This window comes from Triticum aestivum, chromosome 4D (genome assembly GCF_018294505.1).
Source record: "Triticum aestivum cultivar Chinese Spring chromosome 4D, IWGSC CS RefSeq v2.1, whole genome shotgun sequence".
Taxonomy (NCBI): Eukaryota; Viridiplantae; Streptophyta; class Magnoliopsida; order Poales; family Poaceae; genus Triticum; species Triticum aestivum.
The window spans coordinates 417275245-417298471 of NC_057805.1; the positions used below are offsets into that span (position 1 = coordinate 417275245).

General features: G+C 47.9%; 1 pseudogene; it reads right to left on the reverse strand.

The window, feature by feature from the left end:
• Positions 1–8763: 8763 nt before the first annotated feature.
• LOC123097011 (allene oxide synthase 2-like) lies at positions 8764–10100 on the reverse strand (annotated as a pseudogene).
• Positions 10101–23227: the final 13127 nt, after the last annotated feature.

Here is a 23227-nt window from a genome sequence, read left to right on the forward strand (position 1 = left end):
TCGTATCGAATGGCTGCGCTTTTGATTTCGAGCTTCCTGTCGAGTGACTTTTTTTAAATCTAATGAACGAACTGAGATCGATTATGCCGGTACTGAGTGGTATTAGCTCTCACTTCTGTCATGTTTGAATGTTTCTCTTTCGCTGTATTGTTACCATATATGAATACATATGATATACATGTATTGCTACTGGCTAAGCATTCCCTACTTGACAAAAAATGTTTGGACCGGCGTGGCGCCAGGGCGCGATCCCGATCTAGTAGAACTAGAAGGCATGTTATCTCTTCTCACCTTAGACATATGAATGCAGATTACTGTTGGCAGTTGGACAAGGAATATTGATATGTTTCTTGCTAGAATTTAGCATCGTTGCAGAATGATGTTCAGGTTCCCTCTCCCCCCTGAATTAGCAACACCTTCGCAGTATGTGTGTGAACAAGATGTCGAACGTCATTTCGGTATTTGTCGCCTCTCCGTGGCTTGCCTCGGCCTGACTCGCGAGAAACTACCGATTCGAGCGTTTCCAGTGAGCCAGGCTCTGAGCTGCTTTAAGAAGCGTATGATGCAGGCCCAACAGTAAAAACGGGCAACCAAACAGGCCTCTTTCTTCCCGCGCGGGCTTGTTTGGGCCCGATGCGGGCAACCAAACACAACATCATTTTGCTTACTATGTAGTATGAAATCTCTATAAAGACTTATATTTAGAAACGAAGGAAGTAGAAGCGTTCTCGACACTACACAGCACCATTGCAGAATGATGTTCAGGTTCCCTCTCTCCCGTGAATTAGCAACGTCATTTCGGTGTTTGTCGCCTCTACGCGGCAACACGCTGCGGTTGCCCGCCCTAAGACAGCCAGCACGTGTACATAAGCAGGACATGATGTCGTGATATACTGCAGTTGCACTTGCAGTCTCGTGGGTAGCGTATGGTAGCTACGATGGACGTGCACGAGGCGCCCCGTGTGCGTGAAGTCATGATTCTAATACGGCGCAATACTGAAAGATAGAAGTTCTTTTCTGTTCACAGTAGTATTGCCAGGCGTGTAGCTCGACCGAAACGGACAGATAACTGCCCCGTGTGTGGTCAATCGATCTGACGGACAGCCGGTCACCCGTCCCGTGACGCGCTGCATCTGGAGCAGGACCAGTGGGCAGATCGATAGGGCAGATCGGGCGCCGTACGTACGTGGCGCGTCGGTGGCAGGCAGCTATTAGGGCATGTACATTAGACTAGACGGCAGCTGTCTATAATATGTATCCACGTCATGTAAGGAGAGCGCTATAGACACGTCCTACAATAGGGTGTCTTTTTGGGTGACTGCTAGCAAAATTGCCGGTGCATGGAATGCTATAAACTAGTACATTGACACTAATTACATGTAATCTCTGATCAGTTTTGCTGCTTATTCGGTGCAGTAGAGTAAATCTTATTCTTCTTTCCCCTGTACTATACTCTCCCTTCGTTGTTGAACCTCTGATTCTGCCAATTCTTAGCATCACACAACAAGAAATCTTCTAGTCTGTCTATTTTCTCTGCTACAATTGAAACTCATCGTTCATCAATCAAACTGTGGGGCAATAAAATTCAGAAATCAATGCATATAGCTACCATCGATCGAAGCAAGGTTCGGTGATGGATTTCAAACGGTAGACATGTAGAAAAGAGCAACGGCAGCGTCGTGCCGTCGTCTGGCCGGGAGTACAGAAGCGGCAGCGCCAGCGGCGTTGGAGGGGAAGAACAGAAGAACGTCAGTGTGGATCCACGAGGACAAGCAGATGTTCGGCGCCGCCGCTCGCCGAGATCCACGAGCACAAGACAACAGGCTCGCCATGGCTTCAGGAAGAAGGCAGTTGGAGATTTACAGACGCCCATCCATACAATGGCAAAAAAGGCGTCGATAGCTAGCGAGTTTCACGCGAATCGCCCGTCTGCAGATTTACCGACGGCCTCCCCCTTCTCTCTCTTCAACCTCATCTAAAATCCTAACTGTCACCCCTTATAGACAGCTGACTGTACATCATTATACATGCCCTTAGCTACCAAACGACGCCGCACCAACCAGGCCGGCCCCTCCAGAGTCGTGTGGATCGCCCACGGGAAGCGGCAGGCAGGCACTGATGATTGAATGATTGATCAATCGTACCTCGTGCGTACGACGTTGGTTTGAACAACTCGAAGAAAATGGTCCAGGAGCGTGGTCGCCATCGGCGCAACGCAACAAATATGTACTTACTCACTTCGTCAAAACGCTCTTATATTATATTATGAGACGAAGAAATATATATTTATTATCACATGGGTTCACGACAAGGCACGTGCCATGCATTCATGCATTGATGTATGGACAGGACCGGGACCATGTATGCTCTCTACAGCCTTCTAAATGTGTGTTTCCGCTTTGGCATTGCAGTATACTTACGTTAACAACCTGACTAGTTATGCAATATTAGTTCCTTAGGTAGAAAAATACAGATAGAAGATGAGGTTTAGTAGTAGCGTAGTAGGTATGGGACAAACTGTACGCATGACTTTTTTTTTTTGCGAGAAAACTTTTAATCTATTCATCTTCAATCATGGCAGTACAACAAACACCAGAAATAATAAAAATTACATCCAGATTTGTAGACCAACTAGCGACGACTACAAGAACTTAAGCGAGCCGAAGGCGCGTCGCTGTCATTGCCCCTCCCTCGCCGGAGCCGGACAAAACTTATCGTAGTAGACAGTCAGGAAGTCGTCGTGCTAAGGCCCCATAGGACCAGCGCAATAGAACATCAATCGGCGCCGATGAAGAGTAGCGTAGATCGGAATGATCCAACCTGAAAACACATGAACGTAGACGAACTACGACCAGATTCGAGCAAATCCACCAAGGACAGATCTGCCAGAGACACATCTCCACACGCTCACTGATGATGCTAGACACTACATCGAGACAGGGGCTAGGCGGGGAGAACCTTATTCCATCTTCAGGGAGCCGCCACCATCTCGTCTTCCTAAGCATGACACAAATCCTAACAAAACGCGAAGAAACAACTAAAAACAGAGCCCTCCCGCCGATAAGGGCCGAGATCCACCACGCCGCCATGACCCTAAGGCCACCGGAGACGAGGCGGACCGCCGGCGGCGCCGGCGGGAGGCAGAGGAACCTTAAACTTTTCTTGGGGAGGAGGCGCATGACCTCTCTTTTTTTCCCTAAAGGACTGTAATAATGTACTACCTTTAGTCCTTTACTACCGCGCAGAAGAAAATAATATAGAAGAAAACAAGAGAAAGAACAAGGAGAAATATTATCATAGGACTTTTTTCATCATGAAATTTTCATTTCTTTTTGCATCATACGACAATCCTATCTTCTTCTTTTTGACACATCCTATCTTCTTTTTCACCACTTCTTTTAGAAAGAGAGAAAGACAACAGAGCGAAATAAGGTTGTCTGTAATGGAAGTATCATAGGTAGTGTTATGCATGTCAAGTAGACAATTTTGATGAGACAACATAAAATTAAATGAAGAAATAAGGTGTTGAGTAGAAAGCTATCATAATACTGTATCATAATTAATGTTATGATACTATATGCCATGCATGGCAATGAAAATGGTCAGTTAAGATACTAATTTATGATACTATGCATTACGGAGGTACTATCATACAGTATTGAATTCATCCTTCACTCGGTTGCTCCAAAAGTCCAAACTGATGGACAAAGACGGATAAAATAATTTCAACACTAGTATTATATGCATGATACTAACTTAAGATACTACTCAGCAGTCTAAATATGCATGCCCTACATGCACATCTTCATGTAATTTTTTTGACTCAATTATTGCTCTTGCTAGGCATTTATTGGTTGCATTCATTGGTAGGGCTGGTAGCTGATATGGGCATGGGACGCCGCTTGCCTGCTCCGCCCTCATACTCCCATCCGTGCTCCGCGCACGTCCTTCCGCATCGAACGGTTTCAGTTTTTCCTCTCCGTGGCCCTTTCCTTATAGAAGAAATAAATCACAAACAACTATGTATAATTTTCCTCCATAATACTCGCACGTCGTTAAAACTGGAGCACGATCACAGTGGCTACGTCCATGTCGACCTCGTCGACGTCGGCGATACTCCCGGCCTAGTGCCAAGAGGACAACTCTTAATGTCGGCGTAAAGCCCAAAGCCACAAGAACCGCCTCTTCCGTCCGACGCGACGAGCTCGTCGTGCTGCCGCCGCCGGCTAGCCGTCTTTGAGGAGATCACAGGCGTGCAGCTGGTGGACAAGGTCAAGGAGAACATCCCATCCATGCACAGCTTGCTCGAGTACGCGCGTCTGCTTGTCCGTCGGCGCTGGAGCCGCGGCGACCAACGACGACGGCCCCATCGCCGCTGCAGCCGCTCTCCCATTGATGCTGCTTCCGACCTACCGCCAAACAACATCGGCAGCCAAGCTAGATGAGTACGATGGCAACTTGAGAGTTGAGACTAGGAGCGGCAGCTACCAGACCATCGGATCCATCAGGTATATAATCAGATGTGATGAGATACGTGTGTACGGGTATGGGAAGGACACAGAATACATGGTTGTTTGTGATTTTTTTTGTTCGAAGGAAAGGGCCACGGAGAGGAAAAACTGGAACCGTTCGATGCGGAAGGACATGCGTGGAGCACGGATGGGAGTACGAGGGCGGAGCAGGCAAGCCGCATCTATTGGTTGCATGCATTGGTAGGGCCGGCAGCTGATATGGGCATGGATGGGGAAGAAAATCCTATACGACCGGGTCGTATGGAGCGAACGGAACGACCCACTCCATCCAACGACATGTGGCTCTGCGAATCTCAAAGCACGCACTCCATCTTCGTCCATCTCCTATTCCTGTGATGCAGCGGCAGCGCCGCCGTACACGCATGTATCACTCGTTCCCGGCGTTAGTCTAGCAGCGGCGGGAGGCTCACCGGCGACCTCGTGGAGTTCATGCTCACCTGTTTCGTGCTGTCTTCTTGCACTCGGGAAATTCATGGAGAAATCGGTCAATTCTTGCCGCTCCTACTCCTTGCGCTTCCCCTCTTGCTCTCGCCGGCAGCGCACGCGGCGGCGGCGGCGTGCCACCGAGACCTTTTTCCTGCTGCCAGCCTTCACGGGGAACCTCACCGTCGCTGGCATTATCCTCCCTGCGTTGTCCAGAGGAGAGTACTGTTGCGGCTGGGACGGCGTCTCAGTCGACAGGGCCGGCCGGGTCATGGTGCTACCCCTCCCCAGGTGCGACCTCAGCTTCTCTGGTAGCTTCTCCCACTCTTCCTCGCGGCTCGCCGGGCATTGTGAGTACAGGTCGATACGGTGGCCAGGATTTGGGGAAGAAGATGGAGTGGCTGCTTTGAGATTCGCGGACCCACGTGTCGATGGATGGAATGGGTCGTTCCGTTCGCTCCGTATGACCCGGTCATATAGGATTTTCACAGAGATCAAGAGGCTAATGCGGTGGCTAAATCCAGATAAGTGGAGGACCATCCCGATGGAAAGAGGGAATTGGACTGTGTATGAGTCCATGGCGTAGCGCCACCCGTGTCACCATCAAAAAATGTCCACCTCCCTAGAATGATTTGTTCATCTAGTGTCTCAGTAGACTTATTTTCTCACTTACAAGGATGTTCTTGCAAGTCTAAAAAAGTATGTCGTGTAATTATTAGTGTTTACTTAGAACTGATAAAAATATAACACATTGTTATTGAAGTTCAAAAATGTAGAATGATATACCCATCTCAATGTCAAATCGACGATGGTCAACATCAATTGAGCGTTTAGAAGTTCATATACGATTGAGAATTAGCAAAACCATACATAATAGCGGTCGATGTCATATTTTAGGGAGCGGGCAATTTTTAAAACAACATCATTGTACATAACCAACAGAAGAAGAAAAAAGGTACTCAATAATGCTAACAAGACTAAATCATCAATACCGGTACCTGTAAGCAGCCGCCTCAGCTCCAAAAAAGCCTAGGCTTCCTCTGCCTCTCGCTGGCGCTGTCACTTGTCCGTTTCATCTCCGGTGTCCTTAGGACCATTGGGGGGCAATGTATTTCGGCCCTTGCCGGTGGGAGGGCTCTGTTTCTAGATGGTTCTTTGAGTTATGTTAGGGTTTGTGTCTTGCTTAGGAAGACGAGAGGATGGCGACTCCCTGGAGATGGAATAAGGTTGTCCCCGCCAAGTCCCGTTCCCGATGATGCGTGCAGCATAGTCGGCGGACGTGTGGAGGTGTGTCTCCAGCGGATCTTTCTTTGATGGATTTGCTAGGATATGTTGGTTGTTCGTCTATGTTCGTGTGTCTTCAAGTTGGATCCTTCCTATCTACACTACTCTCATCGGTGGCGGTTGTTGTTCTGGTGCGCTGGTTCTATAGGGTATTAGCACGACGACTTTTTGAATGCCTACTACAACAAGTTTTGTCCGGCTCCACCGAGGGAGGGACGATGACGCGTCTTTGGCTCTTTTTAGTACATGTAGTTATCGCTAGTTGGTCTACGGATCAGGATGTAATTTTTATTATTTTTTATGTTCATTGTACTGTGATGATCGAAGATGAATGGATCAAAAGTTCCTAAAGAAGACTAATGTAATGCTAACCGTTGGGAGGTCCCAGCGAACGCGCGCACGGCCGTTCGAGTTCGATCGTGATCAAATGATGGCAATTTTTTTCTTTTGAGAAAAACGCCTAATAACGCCGCGAGTAGATACGTTATACGTACGTGGCATCACAACGCAGATCCCATGACCTCAGGCATCACTTTTACGTTTCCTTTTCTGACATGCACATCAGAAAAGCTACACCAACATGCAACATTCTATCATAAACAAAAGACATCCCGCTGATTGGAGGATGCATGCAACAAGTTCCCCTCCTCTTCCTCTCCATAGCACTAGCAGCCCCGGTGATCTGCGCGGAGTGAGTCAAATCTTGCCTAAATGCAAGGAACCTTGGCGCTGGTTCTTTCTCATCGGCCATGCTACTCTAGGTTTCTACGGTGAGTGGCTGTGAATGCAAGCCCGCGTTCGTATGTGTACAAAAGAGAGGTCTCTCACGTTGACTCACCGCAAAATCGTCCCTTTTACCGTACGCCAAGAGTGAGAATCTTATTACAGGAAAAGTACGGCTTATTACACTGGGCAAGATTGCGAAAAGTAAACACACACACATACACATACACATACACAAGGGCACCACGCAGCGAAGCAACCGAACAAGATGCATGCATGCATGACTGACCCGTACTACTACGTGCTGACGGGGACGATCGATGGCTGCTATGAGAGAGCTGCTGCCGTTAGTAAAAAAAGGCTTTTGGCCCGGTTGGTAAGGGCCTTTAGTCTCGATTTTTGAACCGGGACTAAATGGTCGTTACTAATGCCTCCCCCTTTAAGAACCGGGACTAAAGGCCGCGGCCACGTGGAGCTCCACCTTTATTCTCGGTTGGTAACACCAACCGGGACTAAAGGAAATTTTATAATTTTTTTGATTTTTTTTGATTTTCAAATTTCTGAATTATTTTAATCTCTAATCTCTAATCATCACCCCTCATCACTGCTTTATTTATCCTCTAATCTCTAATCATCCCTCATCATTTCAAATCATCTAACTTCCCGGACGGTCACCCATCCTCTCACTACTCCAGCCTGAGCACGCTTAACTTTTGGGTTCTATTCTCCCTCGTTTCCAAGTCTGCACTTGTTGTTTTCCTGACAATAGTAAGATGTCAATCCTATTAACCCTCAGGAATTTAGCTTGAGCATGAAGTGACACATTTCACTGTTTGAGTTTGAAACTATTGTTTTAAAAAACAATAATTATTTAGTAACACTAATATTTCTTGAATAATTAGTTTGACCATTGTTTGACCACAGTTTGACCAGATTTGACCAAAATTCAAAAAAACTGAAATAATTATTTAGTAACACTAATATTCTAGAATAATTAGTTTGACCATTGTTTGACCACAGTTTGACCAGATTTCACCATATTTTTTCCCAAAAAAAATTCGAAACCATTTTTTTTTTCTGTTACTAGTGCCGCACCTAGCAAACGGTGCGCCGCTAGTAAGTTTGAATTTTTTTGAATTTTTTTGCCTCTAGATCTTAAAAGCCCCGTAACTTTTTCTGTTAGGTTTTTGAGGATTTTGAAAATGTTTAACGGGGTTTCCTCAGTTAAATTCGGATGTAACTTTTCGAGTAGATGATTTTTCATATAAAAAACTTTTTAATCCGAGTTCGTATGCAAAAGTTATGCCCATTTTACAAATTCCAGAGAGATTTTGCAAATAAAGTCGAAATTCGTATTTGTAAATTTTCCCAACAACTAGACCACATATCACATGGGAAACTTATTTTTTTGACATTTCCATCATTTTCTTTTGTTTTTTCTAAAACTGAAAAGGCGGTCGGGGGGGGGGGGGGTAGAGTTTGAAAATGGGACCTTTAGTACCGGTTCGTGGCATGAACCGGTACTAATGCCTCAAAGCCCATTAGTCCTAATGGGCTTTGAACCCTTTAGTCCTAATGGGCTTTGAACCCTTTAGTCCCGGTTCGTGGCACCAACCGGGACTAAAGGGCCCAGGTGAACCGGGACTAATGCCTTAGCCGCACGAACCGGGACCAATGCTCACATTAGTCCCGGTTCGTGACTGAACCGGGACTAATGTGAATCTTGCCCTGTGACCAAAGCCCTGTTTTCTACTAGTGCGTTAATCCGTTTGTCACCGATGACCGGTGCAGGTTGTAATTTTTAAACAGCGGTCTCAGGACCGGACGTGGCCTTGGTGAGCAGGTCGACCCCGACGTCGGCGGTGAAGGTGTCGTACCGGAGGAACAGCTCCACCACAAGGAGCCTGCCGACGAGCACGACCAGGTTCTTGCCGGGGCACTGCTTGTTGTCCACGCTGGGGCTCTCGGTCTCCCACCCGTTGGACCAGTACACGTACTGCAGCAGCTTCCTTCCCTCCTCCCCGACGAACCGGTCGTCGACGAACTCCCTCGCCGTGGAGCCGAAGACGCGGGGGTCCCTGGTGGCGCACGACTGGTACCCGAACAGCATCTCCCCCTTCTTCACGGCGAACACCGCGTCGTGGCTCTCGATGTTCATGTCCGCCTTGGCGCGGCCGTACTGGAACTTGACGGGCGGGTCCAGCCGCAGCGCCTCCCACACCGCCGACTTGGTCAGCTCCATCTTCTCCAGCGCCTCTATCGTCACCTTGCCGCCGGCGTCAGCTACGGTGGCGCGTATCTCCGCGACGAGCTTCTGGTGGAACTTCTCTCCGGCCCCCGCGATGCGCGCGAGGATCCCGGGGAGAAGCACCTTGAGGCCGCCGTAGCTGTTGAAGACGGTGGCGAATAGCAGGTTGTGGCATGCCTCGTCCCGCTTCAGCCCGAGGCCCTCGGCGGTGTCGAGCGCCTTGGTCGCGGCGGCGTAGAAGTACTTGTACAACGCCTTGTAGTTGCCGCTGACGAGGATGGGCGGGAGGTGCACCGTGTGGAGGAGCGGCTCCTCGAGGATCATGGGGAGGCCGAGCGTAACGAGCGGGTGGAGCTGGAATATGAGCCACTTGGCAGCCTTGGTCGGGCCGGTGGTACCTAGGTCCGACGCGGAGGGGAGCACGCCGAAGTAGGAGTCGCCGATGAACTCGAAGGAGGTGGCGTCGTTGAGCGTGTTGAAGTTGGACTTCTTGCTGAGAACGAGCTGCGACTCGACGGTGGTGAGGAGCGAGGAGAAGTGGGAGCGGAAGGCCGGGATGAAGGCGTCCTTGCGGGAGGCGAGGAGGGAGAAGAGCAGCTGCTTGACCTTGGTGTGGGTGGGCTCGGAGGGGTCGAGGTAGGAGCAGACGCGGAAGCCGCCGGTGAGGGAGGTGGAGGGCATGTAGGTGCCGGTGAAGAGGTTCTTCTTCTCGACCTTGTCGACGTCGAAGAGCACGGCGACCACGCGGGGGTCGCGCACCATGAAGGGGCCCGGCCCTGGAAGTAGTAGAAGTCGAGGCGGTCGCGGATGGCCGAGACGAACGGCATGCTGTAGCTGCCCGGCACCTCCCGCGGCACCAAGGAGCCCTCGTCGCCGCCCGCCATGCCGCTCCGGTTCGTCTAGCTCTGCTGCTGGCTAGGCTGGTTTGGTTTGGAACTCTGGATCTCGCGCTCTCGATGCAGACAAGATTGGAGCGAGGAGGCTTTGTCTGTGTGTTGCGGATGCAGGTCGGGGTTGGGCGTACAAATAGCCCGCGGAGAAAAGATCGAGCGATCATGCAGCGTGCATGGCATGGCTGGCAGTGACCGCACGCGCGTGTTGCGCGTGCCGTGCAGGGTGGGCCAAGCGACAAGTCCCGGGCGGTGAAATAGGGACGGGATCAAATCAATAGTTGTTGCACCGTTCACCTACTCACCCGATCTAGGCGCGCGGCGCACCCGGCCGCATTTGCTACGACTCCGTTGCTTCGGAAATGATATGGTTAGGCGATACAACGAGCAGGTGTTGTACTCCAGCCTGTTGGGGAACGTAGCAGAAATTTAAAATTTTCTATGTATCACCAAGATCAATCTATGGAGTCATCTAGCAACGAGAGAGAGGGGAGTGCATCTACATACCCTTGTAGATCGCACGCGGAAGCGTTCAAGAGAACGGGGTTGATGGAGTCGTACTCGTCGTGATCCAAATCACCGATGATCCTAGCGCCGAACGGACGGCACCTCCGCGTTCAACACACGTATGGAGCGGGGACGTCTCCTCCTTCTTGATCCAGCAAGGGGGGGAGGAGAAGTTGATGGAGATCCAGCAGCACGACGGCGTGGTGGTGGAAGTAGCGGGATCCTGGCAGGGCTTCGCCAAGCGCAAGCGGGGAGGAAGAGGTGTCACGGGAGGGAGGGAGACGCCAGGGCTTGGGTGCTGCTCCCATGCACCTCCCCACTATATATAGGGGTGGAGGGGGCTGGTTTCTTGCCCTCCAAGTCCATTGGGGCGTTGGCAAAGGTGGGGGAAAGAAATCCCATCATTTTCCTTCCCCATCGATTGTTATCCCCCTTTTTTAGGGATCTTGATCTTATCCCTTCGGGATATGATCTTATTCCTTCTAAGGTGGGATCTTGGTGCGCCTTGACCAGGGGTGTGGGGCCTTGCCCCCACTACCCACGTTCATGTGGGTCCCCCATGCAGGTGGGCCCCACTTCGGAACATTCTAGAACCTTCCCGGTACAATACCTAAAAATCCCGAACATTTTTCGGTGGCCAAAATAGGACTTCCCATATATAAATCTTTACCTCCGGACCATTCCGGAACTCCTCGTGACGTCCGGGATCTCATCCGGGACTCCAAAAAACTTTTGGTTAACCGCATACTAATATCTCTACAACTCTAGCGTCACCGAACCTTAAGTGTGTAGACCCTACGGGTTCGGGAGACATGCAGACATGACCGAGACGACTCTCCGGTCAATAACCAACAGCGGGATCTGGATACCCATGTTGGCTCCCACATGTTCCACGATGATCTCATCGGATGAACCACGATGTCGAGGATTCAATCAATCCCGTATACAATTCCCTTTGTCAATCGGTACGTTACTTGCCCGAGATTCGATCGTCAGTATCCCAATACCTTGTTCAACCTCGTTACCGGCAAGTCACTTTACTCGTACCGTAACGCATGATCCCGTGGCTAACTCCTTAGTCACATTGAGCTCATTATGATGATGCATTACCGAGTGGGCCCAGAGATACCTCTCCGTCATACGGAGTGACAAATCCCAGTCTCGATTCGTGCCAACCCAACAGACACTTTCGGAGATACCTGTAGTGCACCTTTATAGCCACCCAGTTACGTTGTGACGTTTGGTACACCCAAAGCATTCCTACGGTATCCGGGAGTTGCACAATCTCATGGTCTAAGGAAATGATACTTGACATTAGAAAAGCTCTAGCAAACGAACTACACGATCTTGTGCTATGCTTAGGATTGGGTCTTGTCCATCACATCATTCTCCTAATGATGTGATCCCGTTATCAATGACATCCAATGTCCATGGTCAGGAAACCATAACCATCTATTGATCAACGAGCTAGTCAACTAGAGGCTTACTAGGGACATGTTGTGGTCTATGTATTCACACATGTATTACGGTTTCCAGTTAATACAACTATAGCATGAACAACAGACAATTATCATGAACAAGGAAATACAATAATAACCATTTTATTATTGCCTCTAGGGCATATTTCCAACAGTCTCCCACTTGCACTAGAGTCAATAATCTAGTTCACATCACCATGTGATTAACACTCAAAGTTCACATCGCCATGTGACTAATACCCAAGAGTTTACTAGAGTCAATAATTCACATCACCATGTGATTAACACTCAAAGTTCACATCGCCATGTGACTAATACCCAAGAGTTTACTAGAGTCAATAATCTAGTCCACATCACCATGTGATTAACACTCAATGAGTTCTAGGGTTTGATCATGTTATGCTTACGAGAGAGGTTTTAGTCAACGGGTCTGCAACATTCAGATCCGTGTGTGCTTTACAAATCTTTGTGTCATCTTGTAGATGTAGCTACCACGCGCTACTTGGAGCTATTCTAAATAACTGCTCTACTATACAAATCCGGTTTACTACTCAGAGTCATCCGGATTAGTGTCAAAGTTTGCATCGACGTAACCCTTTACGACGAGCTCTTTTACCACCTCCATAATCGAGAAAATTCCTTAGTCCACTAGATACTAAGGATAAGTTCGACCGCTGTCATGTGATCCATTCCTGGATCACTCTTGTACCCCTTGACTAATTCATGGCAAGGCACACTTCAGGTGCGGTACACAACATAGCATACTGTAGAGCCTACGTCTAAAGCATAGGGGACGACCTTCATCCTTGCTCTCTCTTCTGCCGTGGTCAGGTCTTGAGTCTCACTCAATACTCACACCTTGTAACACAGCCAAGAACTCCTTCTTTGCTGATCTATTTTGAACTCCTTCAAAATCCTGTCACAGTATGCATTCATTTGAAAGTACTATTAAGCATTTTGATCTATCCTTATAGATCTTGATGCTCAATGTTCAAGTAGCTTAATCTAGGTTTTCCATTGAAAAACACTTTTCAAATAACCCTGGATGCTTTCCAGAAATTCTACATCATTTCTGATCAACAATATGTTAACAACATATACTCATCAAAAATTCTATAGTGCTCCCACTCACTTCCTTGGAAATACAAGTTTCTCATGAACCTTGTATAAACCCAAAATCTTTGATCATCTCATCAAAGCGTTCATTCCAACTCCGAGATGCTTACTCCAATCCTTAGAAGGATTGCTGGAGCTTTGCATACTTGTTAGCATCTTTCAGGATTGACAAAACCTTCTGGTTGTATCACATACAACCTTTCCTCAAGAAAATCGTCGAGGAAACAATGTTTTGACATCCTATCTGCAAGATTTCATAAATAATGCACTAACTGCTAATATAATTCTAACAGACTCTTAGCATCGCTACGAGTGAGAAAGTCTCATCGCAGTCAACTCCTTGAACTTGCCGGAAAACATCTTAACGACAAGTCGAGCTTTCTTAATGGTGACACTTACCATCATTGTCTGTCTTCCCTTTAAAATCCATCTGTACCCAACAGCCTTACGACCATCAAGTAGTTCTTTCAAAGTCTATACTTTGTTTTCATACATGGATCCTCTCGGATTTTATGGCCTCAAGCCATTCGTCGGAATTCGGGCCCACCATCGCTTCTCCATAGCTCGTAGGTTCATTGTTGTCTAGCAACATGACTTCCAAGACAGGATTACGTACCACTCTGAAGTAGTACGCATCCTTGTCGTCCTATGAGGTTTGGTAGTGACTTGATCTGAAGTTTCATGATCACTATCATAAGCTTCCACTTCAATTGGTGTAGGTGCCACAGGAACAACTTCCTGTGCCTGCTACACATTAGTTGAAGTGACGGTTCAATGACCTCATCAAGTCTCCACCATCCTCCCACTCAATTCTTTCGAGAGAAACTTTTCCTCGAGAAAGGACCCGTTTCTAGAAACAATCACTTTTGCTTCCAGATCTGAAATAGGAGGTATACCCAACTGTTTTGGGTATTCTATGAAGATGCATTTATCCGCTTTGGGTTCGAGCTTATCAGCTTGAAACCTTTTCACATAAGCGTCGCAGCCCCAAACTTTTAAGAAACGACAGCTTAGGTTTCTCTAAACCATAGTTTATACGGTGTCGTCTCAACGGAATTGCGCGGTGCCCTATTTAAAGTGAATGCGGTTGTCTCTAATGCCTAACCCATAAACGATAGTTGTAATTCGATAAGAGACATCATGGTATGCACCATATCCAATAGGGTGTAGTTATGATGTTCGGACACACCATCACAATATGGTGTTCCAGGCGGTATTAGTCGTGAAACAATTTCCACAATTTCTTAATTGTGTGCCAAACTCGTAACTCAGATATTCATCTCTATGATCATATCACAGACATTTTATCCTCTTGTCACGACGATCTTCAACTTCACTCTGAAATTACTTGAACCTTTCAATAATTCAGACTTGTGTTTCATCAAGTAAATATTCTCAGCATCTACTCAAATCATCTGTGAAGTAAGAACATAACGATATCCACTGCGTGCGTCAGCACTCATTGGATTGCACACATCAAATGTATTTCTTCCAACAAGTTGCTCTCTTGTTCCATCTTACTGAAAACGAGGCCTTTCAGTCATCTTGCCCATGTGGTATGATTTGCATGTCTCAAGTGATTCAAAATCAAGTGAGTCCAAATGATCCATCTGTATGGACTTTCTTCATGCATATATACTAATAGACATGGTTCACATGTCTCAATCTTTTCAAAAACGAGTGAGTCCAAAGATCCATCAACATGGAGCTTCTTCATGCGTTTTATACCAATATGACTCAAGTGGCAGTGCCACAAGTATGTGGTACTATCATTACTATCTTATATCTTTTGGCATGAACATGTGTATCACTACGATCGAGATTCAATAAACCATCCATTTTAGGTTCAAGACCATTGAAGGTATTATTCAAATAGACAGAGTAACCATTATTCTCCTTTAATGAATAACCGTATTGCGATAAACATAATCCAATCATGTCTATGCTCAACGCAAACGCCAAATAATAATTATTCAGGTTTAACCCCAATCTGGATGGTAGAGGGAGCATGCGATGCTTGATCACATCAACCTTGGAAACACTTCCAACACATATCGTCATCTCACCTTTAGCTAGTCTCCGTTTATTTCGCAGCTTTTATTTCGAGTTACTAACACTTAGCAACCGAACCGGTATCTAATACCCTGGTGCTACTAGGAGTACTAGTAAAGTACACATTAATATAATGTATATCCAATATACTTCTGTCGACCTTGCCAGCCTTCTCATCTACGAAGTATCTAGGGTAGTTCTGCTTCAGTGACCGTTCCCCTCATTTCAGAAGCACTTAGTCTCGGGTTTGGGTTCAACCTTGGGTTTCTTCACTAGAGCAGCAACTGATTTGCCGTTTCATGAAGTATCCCTTCTTGCCCTTGCCCTTCTAGAAACTAGTGGTTTTACTAACCATCAACAATTGATGCTCCTTCTTGATTTCTACTTTCGCAGTGTCAAACATCGCGAGTTGCTCAAGGATCATCATGTCTATCCCTGATATGTTATAGTTCATCACGAAGCTCTAATAGCTTGGTGGCAGTGACTAAGGAGAACCATCACTATCTCATCTGGAAGATTAACTCCCACTCGATTCAAGTGATTGTAGTACTCAGACAATCTGAGCACATACTCAACGATTGAGCTTTTCTCCCTTAGTTTGCAGGCTTAAGAAACTTGTCAGAGGTCTCATACCTCTTGACGTGGGCATTAGTCTGAAATCCCAATTTTAGTCTTTGGAACATCTCATATGTTCTGCGACATTTCAAAACCGTCTTTGGTGCCACAATTTTAAACCGTTAGCATCACACACTGAACTATCACGTAGTCATCAAAACGTGTATGTTAGATGTTTCGTAACATCTACAGACGACGCTCGAGGTTCAGCACACCGAGCGGTGCATTAAGGACATAAGCCTTCTGTGTAGCAATGAGGACAATCCTCAGTTTATGGACCCAGTCCGCATAATTGCTACTATCAACTTTCAACTAAATTTTCTCTAGGAACATATCTTAGTAGAACTAAAGCGTAAGCTACGACATTATTTGCAAAGACGTTTTGACTATGTTCTTGATAATTAAGTTCATCTGATTATTTAATGAACTCCCACTTAGATAGACATCCCTCTAGTCATCTAAGTGATAAATGATCCGAATCGACTAGGCCATGTCCGATCATCACGTGAGACGGACTAGTCATCATCGGTGAACATCTCCATGTTGATCGTATCTACTATACGACTCATGTTTGACCTTTCGGTCTCTTGTGTTCCGAGGCCATGTCTGTACATGCTAGGCTCGTCAAGTCAACCTAAGTGTTTTGCTTGTGTTCCGAGGCCATGTCTGTACATGCTAGGCTCGTCAACACCCGTTGTATGCGAACGTTAGAATCTATCACACCCGATCATCACGTGGTGCTTCGAAACAACGAACCTTCGCAACGGTGCATAGTTAGGGGGAACACATCTCTTGAAATTTTAGTGAGGGATCATCTTATTTATGCTACCGTCGTTCTATGAAAATAAGATGTAAACATGACAAACATCACATGCAAATCATAAAGTGACATGATATGGCCAATATCATCTTGCGCCTTTGATCTCCATCTTCGAGGCGCGGCATGATCACCTTCGTCACCGGCATGACACCATGATCTCCATCATCATGTCTTCATGAAGTTGTCTCGCCAACTATTACTTCTACTACTATGGCTAACGGTTAGCAATAAAGTAAAGTAATTACATGGCGTTTTTCATTGACACGCAGGTCATACAATAAATTAAGACAACTCCTATGGCTCCTGCCGGTTGTCATACTCATCGACATGCAAGTCGTGATTCCTATTACAAGAACATGATCAATCTCATACATCACATATATCATTCATCACATCCTTTTGGCCATATCACATCACATAGCATACCCTGCAAAAACAAGTTAGACGTCCTCTAATTGTTGTTGCATGTTTTACGTGGCTGCTATGGGTTTCTAGCAAGAACGTTTCTTACCTACGCAAAAGCCACAACGGTGATATGCCAATTGCTATTTACCCTTCATAAGGACCCTTTTCATCGAATCCGATCCGACTAAAGTGGGAGAGACAGACACCCGCTAGCCACCTTATGCATCAAGTGCATGTCAGTCGGTGGAACCTGTCTCACGTAAGAGTACGTGTAAGGTCGGTCCGGGCCGCTTCATCCCACAATGCCGTCGAATCAAGATAAGACTAGTAACGGTAAGCAAATTGAACAAATCGTCGCCCACAACTACTTTGTGTTCTACTCGTGCATAGAATCTACGCATAAACCTGGCTCATGATGCCACTGTTGGGGAACGTAGCAGAAATTTAAAATTTTCTACGTATCACCAAGATCAATCTATGGAGTCATCTAGCAACGAGAGAGAGGGGAGTGCATCTACATACCCTTGTAGATCACGCGCGGAAGCGTTCAAGAGAACGAGGTTGATGGAGTCGTACTCGTCGTGATCCAAATCACCGATGATCCTAGCGCCGAACGGACGGCACCTCCGCGTTCAACACACGTATGGAGCGGGGACGTCTCCTCCTTCTTGATCCAGCAAGGGGGGAGAAGTTGATGGAGATCCAGCAGCACGACGGCGTGGTGGTGGAAGTAGCGGGATCCCGGCAGGGCTTCGCCAAGCGCAAGCGGGGAGGAAGAGGTGTCACGGGAGGGAGGGAGGCGCCAGGGCTTGGGGTGCTGCTCCCATGCACCTCCCCACTATATATAGGGGTGGAGGGGGCTGGTTTCTTGCCCTCCAAGTCCATTGGGGCGTTGGCAAAGGTGGGGGAAAGAAATCCCATCATTTCCCTTCCCCACCGATTGTTATCCCCCTTTTTTAGGGATCTTGATCTTATCCCTTCGGGATATGATCTTATTCCTTCTAAGGTGGGATCTTGGTGCACCTTGACCAGGGGTGTGGGGCCTTGCCCCCACTACCCACGTTCATGTGGGTCCCCCCATGCAGGTGGGCCCCACTTCGGAACCTTCTAGAACCTTCCCGGTACAATACCGAAAAATCCCGAACATTTTCCGGTGGCCAAAATAGGACTTTCCATATATAAATCTTTACCTCCGGACCATTCCGGAACTCCTCGTGACGTCCGGGATCTCATCCGGGACTCCGAACAACTTTCGGTTAACCGCATACTAATATCTCTACAACTCTAGCGTCACCGAACCTTAAGTGTGTAGACCCTACGGGTTCGGGAGACATGCAGACATGACCGAGACGACTCTCCGGTCAATAACCAACAGCGGGATCTGGATACCCATGTTGGCTCCCACATGTTCCACGATGATCTCATCGGATGAACCACGATGTCGAGGATTCAATCAATCCCGTATACAATTCCCTTTGTCAATCGGTACGTTACTTGCCCGAGATTCGATCGTCGGTATCCCAATACCTTGTTCAATCTTGTTACCGGCAAGTCACTTTACTCGTACCGTAACGCATGATCCCGTGGCTAACTCCTTAGTCACATTGAGCTCATTATGATGATGCATTACCGAGTGGGCCCAGAGATACCTCTCCGTCATACGGAGTGACAAATCCCAATCTCGATTCGTGCCAACCCAACAGACACTTTCGGAGATACCTGTAGTGCACCTTTATAGCCACCCAGTTACGTTGTGACGTTTGGTACACCCAAAGCATTCCTACGGTATCCGGGAGTTGCACAATCTCATGGTCTAAGGAAATGATACTTGACATTAGAAAAGCTCTAGCAAACGAACTACACGATCTTGTGCTATGCTTAGGATTGGGTCTTGTCCATCACATCATTCTCCTAATGATGTGATCCCGTTATCAATGACATCCAATGTCCATGGTCAGGAAACCATAACCATCTATTGATCAACGAGCTAGTCAACTAGAGGCTTACTAGGGACATGTTGTGGTCTATGTATTCACACATGTATTACGGTTTCCAGTTAATACAATTATAGCATGAACAACAGACAATTATCATGAACAAGGAAATACAATAATAACCATTTTATTATTGCCTCTAGGGCATATTTCCAACACAGCCACGCCGCAACAAGCCGCCCCCTCCCCCCCGGTCTTTTTTTATCGCCGGCGTCGAAAAATCGACCCAATCACGTCCCCAGAAGCCCACTTTTCGCCGGTTAGGGCCGAATTTGGCACCGACAGACCCAGGCCGAACCCGGCGCCTTGGGGGGCGCCTGGAGAAATGGTTGTTGGCGCGAAAACAAATGGGCCCACCGAGTCAGCGACTTGGCGCCTTCGTCGTCCTCACCGCCTCCGTTCCCGCGGGAATCAATGCAATGGCTGCCGCGCCGGTCCGCCTTCCAATGATCTCACGGGCAACACAGTGAAGGCGTGTCGACACGCGTCCTGCCCGCTCTCGCCACGCGTACACACGGCGGCCGCCTTCTCACCGCTCACCCGCGGCTATAAATGTCGCCCCTCCCTCGTCGGTGAACGCACACTCCCTCGCCACAGACCCTCTCCCTCTCTCACCGCCGACGCCCCTCGCCCTCTCACCGCCAACGCGTGTCTCCCCTCTCTCTCCCGCCGACGACCATGGTCGAGCGCTAACTAGGCGTCGGTGCGGCGGCCAACGGCCCGTCGCCGCCTGCACGAGGACGACTACCCGGCGCCGCCGGACATGTAGGTGTCGGGCTCATGAAGGCTGAGCGCCAGTGGCGTCCCGGTGCCTCCGACACCCACCGGTGCTGATCGTCGCGCCGAGATAGCGCGCATCATGTCGTCGCTGCCGGAGCAAGCGCGGGCCGAGATACGCCCCCGACAGCCACACGTTGTGGACGGCGTCGAGCCCCGCGACCGCCTCAACTCCGAGGGGCGGCACCAATGGTGGGGCGTCCCCGGCCGCACCCTTGAAGCCGTCCTCGAGCACATCGAGGCCGGCAACACGCCGCGCTTGGAGTACCCGGCGCCCCCTCCTTCTCTCGCCGCCGCGGCAGCTCATGGACGCCGTCGCGAATGGAGACGGCGACCTCCTCCTCGTCGGGCTCCCTTTCCTCCGGATCGCTGGCGCTCCGCCCCGTCAAGCCAGAGCCACAGGAGGCGCCGCTCGGGCGCCGCACCCGCGGCGGCGCCCTCGTCATCAATGAGGGCGGTCGTGGCCCCTCGCCTCCCTCTTCCTGCCTCATCAGGCCAAAGACCGAGCTGGGGCTTCTCCCCGTGAGGAAGGAGCACGAGGCCTGTAGGAGATATGCCCTAGAGGCAATAATAAATGCTATTATTTATCTCCATGTTCATTATTATGTTTATGTTCCATGCTATAACTGTTGTGGTTCCCGAGCCCGTATATCCATAAAGGCTCTGGGGAAAACCCATGTGCACGTGCGGAGTAATAAACGGAAAAATGTATTCCTAGTCATGCCTCTAAGACTAGCTCAAGTGTTGCATGATGATTATGTTTTCCCAATCATGGGCATGTCTATGCCAGCAACTTTGAGGGCACAATGTTAAGAGAACATTTGTGTTGAATCGACCCGGTTTGATGTTATGCTATGAGATTCATTCGTCACAAGTTAATGGTAAATAACACATAGATGGTTAACGTTTGCATGATTCCTTAGACCATGAGAGTATCGAGTTTCTTCATGCTTGCTTCTTGAACTTTGGGGTTGGTTAAACGTCATCCGTAATTGGGTGGCTATTACGGCGGCTTACGGGTTCATGGAAAAGTATGTCAAGTAACTTAATAGCTCAAGATTGGGATTTGCTCCTCCAACGATGGAGAGATATCTCTGGGCCCTCTCGGTGTTATGGTATCCATCATCGTCTGGCCAGACACTTTGTGATTTGATCACGGGGATGCCGGAACACGATAACGAGAAAAGAGAACAATACCGGTAACGAGGTAACTAGCATAGTGGACAAGTTGTTGATCCACGGGAATGCCAACATGTCTCACCTCGGGTATTTGTAACATATTGCGAAGCAACAGGAATAGCACATGGAAACTGGAGGTTCACTCGAATATTCATTCGTGTGGGTATAGGGGTCAATATGGGTGTCCACGGCTCCGATGTTGATCATTGATCGGAAAGGGTTCCAGTCATGTCTATACTTCACCGAACCTATAGGGTCACACACTTAAGGGTCATCTATCTGCTGAATACTAGACAAGGAGTCTGAGAGAAAATCATCGAAAAAGTTTCGGACAACGGAAAAGGTTCCGCAGAGAGAGGTCATCGGATGAGTTTCGGTGAAACTGAAAAATTGTTTCAGGGGATACCATTAAGTCAAATTGGTTTCGGCACATGCCTGATAATTCTTGGAGGGTGCCAGAATCATTCTGGAAGCTTTCTGGAATTTTCCGGGATAATAACCGGATATGCTCCGGAGCTACCGGAACCACTTCAGATGCTTTTCGCAGATGAAAATCACTAAACCGGAATTGTTTCGGAACGCGTTGAAAATCATTTTGGTGGGTACTGGAAATGTTCTAAGCCCACATAAATATTTTCAGTTCGAACGGACGCTAAAAAATGTCGTCGTGAATAGTGAAAGTGATTTTTGGGATATTTATGGAAAGCCACCTTTTGGGGCTTTTCCCAAAAGGCTTCTAGATGAACTTGGGGACTAAGGAACCCCTTTTGGGGGGCCCTCATGAGGGGTGGCCAGCCACACATGTGGAGCTCCACTTGCCTTCCCATTTTACCCTTATGAAGGATCCATGTGATGGTTTTTTTGGGTATTTGTCCCCATGGGCTTTTCCTGTAAATAGAGGTGGAGAGGTGCTCTCCACTCTCATTACATTCTCACATACACATGCCATTGCAATGATATGGCTTCTTCTCTCCCTCTCAGCGAAATAGTTTCATAGAACCGAAAGGTTGTCTGGGTTTCGGCAGGAACTAGTTCTGGACGGCGAAGCCCTGCCGGATAGATGACACCGTATGCGTGCAACTCTGTAGAGAGATCGTAGTTTCGGTCTTAGTTCGAGAGTGCCTCCCGAAGGGCTGTCCTAGTGACCGTCTGAGTTTTGAGGGTCCTCCCAAAGGGCTGTCCGAGTGACCGTCCGAGTTTTGAGGGTCCTCCCGATGGGCTGTTCGCGACACCGTTCGAGGGACTGTTCGACCGCCTCTCGGAGGGCTGTCCATGGAGCGGATGAGGGTATACATCCTCGCGGTTGGGAGGTTGTAAATCCTAGCTGCGGGGATCTGCACCGCCGATCGTCATCGACTCTACTTCCCGCTGCGCTACGAGTCGGTAACGAAAAAGATCAAACCATGTATGCAGTCTCCATAGTGGTCCTGGGCTGGTGCGTAGGTCGATTTTTTTGTTTTCTGCTGCGTTACCCTTCAGTGGCATCAAGAGCCGTGCTATGCGTAGATGCAGGTTACGATCTAGAATACATGGAGATGTATGGGTATTGCATAATATAATTTTGGAGTAGATGAGATCTATTGCTGAAAATTATTTATGCGGGTGACAGATGAAATCTGTTACCCGACGTTCTTGTTGCTTCCCTAGAATTTGCGTTTGCTCAATCTTGAGACAGCATGGTGGAATTTGACAAAGTTCTGGCAATCTGTGATCCTGATTGATCATGGAAGTGCTATCAGTTCTTTGGGTTCTGCCGTAGTCAAAAGAAAGATGAAATTCGCAGACAAAAGGGCAATGCAGATATGATCTGCACGGGGGTCATGCGTATGACGAAGTTTAGTACGGGGCTCGAGATTTTATTATCTCGTGTTTCATACACCCTGCAAGTTAATCTAGCGACTTGAATAAATCATACTTGATGATGGACGTAGGTAGCTTTGTTTTAAGTCGAACCCTTAGAAGCCACGAAAAACAAGTTTTTGCATGAACCGATTAGAAACGTCTAACTTGGTTTTGCAGGAGGGTTTGCATGTGCATGTGATGTGGTATAGCAATGCTCATATTCAATTTTATTATGTATGAGATGACTATATGATGTAATTAACATGACCTGCGTGTCATGATTCGGCATGATGGCTCGAGCCATATGACTGCACTTTAATGACCTGCGTGTCAACCTTAAGT